Source organism: Peromyscus leucopus, chromosome X, assembly GCF_004664715.2.
Source record: "Peromyscus leucopus breed LL Stock chromosome X, UCI_PerLeu_2.1, whole genome shotgun sequence".
Lineage (NCBI taxonomy): Eukaryota > Metazoa > Chordata > Mammalia > Rodentia > Cricetidae > Peromyscus > Peromyscus leucopus.
The window spans coordinates 106162553-106169068 of record NC_051083.1 but is presented as its reverse complement, the minus strand read 5'-3'; the positions used below and the strand labels follow the sequence as shown (position 1 = coordinate 106169068).

Sequence of the window (6516 nt, the reverse complement as noted above, 5' to 3'; positions counted from 1 at the left end):
AGCTCCTTTCCTCTCATGGGAATGTGAAACCATCATAAAAGAAATGTCATACTATAGTAGAAATGAAAATGAAAGATATCTTCACAGAAATAGGCAATAACATAAAATGGACATTGCATAAGAAAAATGCAATGGAAATGAGAAGGACATGATAGGAGTCATCATTAAAAATGTTTCTGAAAAAGGGAATTAAATAATTGGATTAAAAAATCTTGTAGAAGTTTTCTTTGTGAAATCATTAAGAATAAAAATAAAAGATTTAGGCTTCAAATTTAGGTTTCCTTTCATTCTATCACAGTGTTAATTAGAACAATAAAGGAAAACTGAAAGACAATTCGCTTACAGATAAAGAATTCCTAGGTAGTATTCCTGTCCTGTGAGAAAACACAGCAGTTCATCACTATGTTTGGCTCTTAAAATCTTTCTTCCTTTTTTTCTGTGATGATCTCTGAGACTTAAGGGCAGGAGATATGACATTAATGTCCAGTTTATGGTTGAGCATTCTACAATTTCTTATTCTCTTTACTTTGACCAGGGCCATTGTGCATATGACTCTGTGTTGTAACAGCATGCACAGGTAATGAAACAAGCCAAAATAAATACATGAATGGGGGACTCACTAATCCTACCCCTAGCTGAGAAGTTATTGATAATTAACAGCTGCTAGGGGAATGACAGTCAGTTTGACTGAGATTCTTGATAGGTTGCCCACATTTCAGTAAATGGTCCTATACCATGTGCATAGGGGCAGCACTTAGTGATTTCTAGAGAAAATTATAAGGGTGTGTTGTAGAGCAGTTTCTTCTAAATGGAAACATTCCCTCCCTCCGGGGTGGGGAGGGGGCACATAAGACTCTGGAGGCAAACAAATATGCCATGTGTCTAGGAAAGTGGAAACTTGCAAGATTCTCTAAGTCTGCTCCAGCCTTATAGAAGGAGCAAACAACTGCAAAACAGAGGTGACTCTGAATAGCCCAACTGCAGAGAAGAGATTCTTGGACTGTCAAACTGCTCCTGAGCTGTCTAGAGTTTGCATAGAGGTCTTGAGGGTTATAGCTTCCAAGTGTAGGTGAAATTTTTGGTGCTTTAGCTGCTCTCTGGTGTCCTCCTTGCTCCTGTGAGTGTCCCCTCACCCATACTCCCGTTAGTAAACCCAATAGAAGTTCATTTGTTCACCAAGTTGGAATTTGTTGCAATAATTGCACTGGTCTGTTATGGGTTCTCTTTCTGAGGTGAATAGATATGTGTGTTCTGTCTCCCCTGGAAAATTTTTCTCAGAAAAAAAGTGTTTAGTCACAGGTCTTGTGATCTTAAGTTGCCTTTTAAGGTGTTCATTAACCTATGGCCACCTCCTTGGCATATTTTCTTTCTTTGGTGCTGCCTTCCCACCCCACTCCCCTTATGTTTAAATGTCTTATGAGTCCCTTTTTCTCTCTACTATACTTTAAAGACCATTTGGATTTTATATTATTGTATTTTTCATGTTTTTAGTTTCTTTTTGTTCTTTTTGGTTTTTTTTTATTTTACATATCAACCAAAGTTTCCCCTCCCTCCCTTCCTCCTAGTTCCTTCCCCAACCTCACCTATCCCCCCTCATCCACTTCTCTGTTTCTTTTCAGAAACAGGAGGGTCTCCCATGGTTATCAGCCAGCCATGGTATATCAAGTTGAGGTGAGACTAGGCACCTCCTATTCTATTAAGGCTGGACTAGGCATTCTGTACAGAGGAAAGGGTCCCAAAAGCAGATAACACAGTCAGAGACAGCCCCTGCTCCCACTTTTAGGAGTCCCACATGAAGACAATTACACAACTGTAACATATGCAGAGGGCCTATGTCAGTCTCATGCAGACTCCTCGATTGTCAGTTAAGTCTCTGTGAGCCCCTATGAGCCCAGGTTAGTTGATTCTGTGAGTTTTATTGTGGTGTCCTTGACTCCTCTGATTTCTACAATCCTTCCTCCCCTTCTTTCGCAGGATTCACGAAGCTCCACTGTGTCTTTCTGTACACTGAATTGCTACCATTGGTTAATAAAGGAGCTGCTATGGCCTGTGGCAAAGCAGAATAGAGCCAGGTGGGAAACCCAAGCAAAGAAACAGGGAGAAGGAAGGCAGAGTCAGAGGAGATGCTTTGAGCCACCATTTGAGAAGCAAGATGTAATGGGATACAGGTAAAGCCATAGAACACATGGCAAAACATAGATTAATAGAAATGAGGTGCGTTAAGTTGTAAGAGCTAACTAATGATAAGCCTGAGCCATATGCCAAACAGTTTGTAATTAATATTAAGCCTCTGAGTAATTATTTTATAAGCTGCTGCAGGCCAGGCAGAGCACAGGAAAACCTGCCTACACTCCACCTAATGTTTGACTGTGAGTCTCTGCATCTGTTTCCATCAGTTGCTGGGTGAAGCCCTCTGATGAAAGTTGGGCTTGGCACCAATCTATGAGTATGGCAGAATATCAATAGGAATCATTTCATTGACATTTTTGCCCATTTTGTTTGGTTCTATCCTAGGTGTCTTGGGTACCCAGCCTCTGATTCCTAGCTCTCAGGGGTGAGCTCCCTCTCAGGGTATTATTCTCAACCTGGGCCAGTCATTAGCTGGTCACTCCAACATAGACTTCTGGGAGTTTTCATTGCTCTGGGTTTCTAGCTCATCCCAGAAATACCCCCAGATTCCAGTTGTCTCTCACAGTACCCTGTCCCTCTGTCCTCCCTGCACCTGATACTTCCTCCTCCCACTTGATCCTACCTTCCATTACAGCCCCTCCCCCCACCAGCAATGCCCATTCTACTTCCCTTTCACAGTGAGATACATGCATCCCCTCCTTGAGCCCTCCTTGTTACTTATCTTCTCTGGTTCTGTGGATTTTAGCACGGTTATTCTTTACTTCAAGGATATTATCCATTATGAGTAAGTACATATGATATTTGTCTTTCTGAGTCTGGGTTACCTCACTCAAGGTTTTTTATAGTTCCCATCTATTTGCCAGCAAAGTACCAGATGTCATTGCTTTTAATAGCTGAGTAATACTCCATTGCATAAATGTACTACATTTTCTTTATCCATTCTTCAGTTGAGGAATATGTAGGTTGTTTCTAGGTTCTGGCTATTACAAATAAAGCTGCTATAAACATAGTTGAGCAAGTGTCCTTGTGGTATGGTGGAGTGTCTTTTGAGTATATGCCCAGGAGTGGTATAGCAGGGTCTTGAGATAGATTGTTGTAGAATATTATTTTAGGTTTGTTACTTTAGTTTATGTTGTATTTATTTAACTGTGAAGCAGTGCTACTTTGCCTGGCTAAAACACCTGATGTTTTAATAAAGAACTGAATGGCCAATGGCAAGGCAGGAGAAAGGATAGGTTGGGATGGCAGGCAGAGAGAAGATATAGGAGAAATTTGGGAGGAAGGAATAAGTAGCTAGAGAAGAAAGAGGACTTCAGGAGCCAGCTATCCAGCCACCCAGCCACCCAGCCACCCAGCCACCCAGCCACCCAGCCACCCAGCCACCCAGCCACCCAGCCACCCAGCTACACAGCAAGACATGGAGTAAGAGTAAGATTTACAAAAGTAAGAGAATGGAAAAAGCCCAGAGGCAAAAAGACAGATGGGTTCATTTAAGGAAACCTGGCTAGAAACAAGCCAGACTAAGGCCAGGTATTCATAATTAATAATAAGCACCTCAGTGTGTGTGATTTATTTAGGAGTTGGGTAGCAGCCCCCCCCCAAAAAGAGCAAAACCAAACAACAGTAGATTGATTCCCAATTTTCTGAGAACCCACCATATTGATTTCCAGTGTGGCTGCACAAATTTGCACCTCTACCAGCAGTGGAGTGTTCCTCTTGCTCCACATCCTCTCCAACATGAGCTGTCACTTGTGTTTTTTATCTTGACAGGTATTAGATGGAATCTCAGTTTCCTTCTCCATTTCTTTTGGTTAATTTTAGTTTGAAATCTATTTTTTAGATATTAGGATAGCTATACCAGCTTGCTTATTATGTCCATTTGATTAGAAATTCTTTTTCCAACTGTTTACTCTGAGGTAGTGTCTATTATTGGTATTGAGATGTGTTTTTCAAATGGAGCAGAAGGATGAATCCTGTTTTTATATAGTTTCCTGTTACCATGTGTCTTTTTATTTGTGAATTGAGTCCATTGATATTGAGAGATATTAATTACTCCCAGAAACCAAGGAATAAAACATCCATCCAACAAAGACAAACTCAAAAATCAAGGACTAGAACTAATCACCCCAAACCCTGATCCCAGACAAAATCAACAACAGCCAGGGCAATATGGCACCACCAGAGCCCAGTTATCCTGTGACAGCAAGTCCTGACTATCCCAAGACAGCTGAAGCACAGGGAAACAACCTTAAAACCAACTTTATGGAGATTATAGAGGTCCTTAAAGAGGAAATGAAAAACCCCTTAAAGAAATGAAAGAAAGGACAACCAAAAAATTAGAGAAAATCAACAAATTTCTTAAAGAAAGCCAAGAAAACAACCAACAGGTGAAAGAAACTATTCATGGTTTTAGTTTTATAACCCCTTCTTACATTTATTTAATATTTTTTCAGACTATCATTATTGAGCAATCTTCTTTGTTTTTTTAGTGTTTATGGACTTTTTTCTAATCTCCAAGTCTTTTCCATTCCATAACAATTATTCCCATTCTTTCTTCTTTTCATTTATTTGACCTTGCTCAGTTTTCCCTTCCCCACATCCTTCCATATCAATAATCTACTAATTCCCCATTTAGATACAATAATGTCTAATTTTATACCTATTCTGCATCTGCTTTGCCATTTTCTATATTCTCATCAGCAGGGATTCATTAGTGGATTTTAAAGAATTTTAGGTGTGACAGCAAGTCAAAGGCAGCAAGATGGTGGTTGCTGTGTAAGGTTAGGATCAAAGCAGACCAGGAGTTGGAGGAGCTTCTGGCAGTTGTCCTTGATGATTTTGATAAAGTCAACCCCTCCACTGCTCCGGGCTCCCAATCCCAGCTCCCAGTGCTTCACGGCCCCTGAAGAAACCACAAGGAGACACTGCCAAGATGCCCTCTTTACCTTCCAAGAGAAACATTTCTATGAACAACTGTCTGACAACTAGCTGACTTCTCAAGCAACTGAGGAGTTTAAAGGGCAATGAAAGGAGCTGGCTGAAGAAGGGCACCACCTGTTGGAACAGTACCAAAAGCTCTCAGAGGCAGCCAGGAGAGTGGGCAATGATGCAGATTATCAACCAGATAATCTTCTTTCACAAAAGTGACATTATGTGGGCAAGCCAAAAAATGCCACTGACCTTCCGAATTCAGGCATGTCAAAAGACAATCTGACCAAGCCTGCGTATAGATGAAAGGGACGATGAAGGAAACTTCTCCACATCATACAGAGTATCATGCAGTACCTACTTTCAAAGAAAGTGCTATACCCATCCCTGAAGAAAGTGTTCAGAATCATTGCAGAGTCACCAGGAATGTATTCCTACAGAGCAGTTTGAAAGTTAGCAGCAGCAGCACAGTGTCATGAGGAAATATGTAAGCAGTTTGAGGCACCGATGCTCACAGACAGTGAGGCTGCTCACAGACAGTGAGGCTGCTCACAGGGCTCCTGTTAAGATGGTGCTAGATCTTATGCAGCAGATACAGGATTTGGGCCATCCTCCAAAAGAGCTAGCTGGGTAGATGTATCTTGGCCTCAACTTTGATCCAGATGCCTTCATTCTACAGGACCCACCAGGTGCCAATGGCAAACAGTGTCTGATCATGTGAAACTCAACATGTTTTCTTCCCCTAGTCTCTGCCATGGGGAATATCTGAACTCAGCAGAACCACTGGGAACTTAGGCAGAAATATTATCTCTGGGAGCTGTCTGCCCCAAACTCTCTCTACATCTCATCCAAGACTGTACCATACCAGCTGAGGATTTGTTCTATAAGCACTACTCCATCATGGTGTCTGCTGTTAGAAACAGGCCAATTTTTTGCCAGGCGAAGGAATACATCCTTTTCAGGGAATTTAACTTCTTCTCACTCCCCAAAACAATGTTATATATGGCTGTACTGCTATTTCTACTCTCTCTTTTGGGTCTGCAGAGCAGGCACTGAATCCTAGGACTCTATGCTTCTATTGGACAAGGCATCTAGGAATGAGAAGAAATGTAGTCTGGGCTGGGGCTATAGGTTTATCATCATGCTGCTCCTTGCTTTCAGAGAGACCATTTTGAAATCTCTGAAGGGGAAGAAAGTTTGCACTTGCCCTCCTCTATTTGGCTTGGAAGAGAAGCCTTGGGTTTTTCCCATCGATAGATGCTGTACCCTTATTCCCACTTTGCTTCTGAGGACTCAAGTTCTACCTTGATTCTTTCTACAATTCTGTGTGATTTGGTTGAATCTAGCCATTGATCTTCTTTGCCCCAGCTGTTCTCTTTTCTCCCCTCTTTTAAAATCATTTAGTTCAGTCATTATAAACATATGCTGTGACAGATGAAGGGCAATCTTGTTTCCTTT

At 41.4% G+C, this 6516-nt stretch overlaps 1 pseudogene; it reads left to right on the top strand.

Annotated features, from left to right (window-relative positions):
• Positions 1-2816: 2816 nt before the first annotated feature.
• Positions 2817-5692, top strand: LOC114709760 (annotated as a pseudogene).
• Positions 5693-6516: the final 824 nt, after the last annotated feature.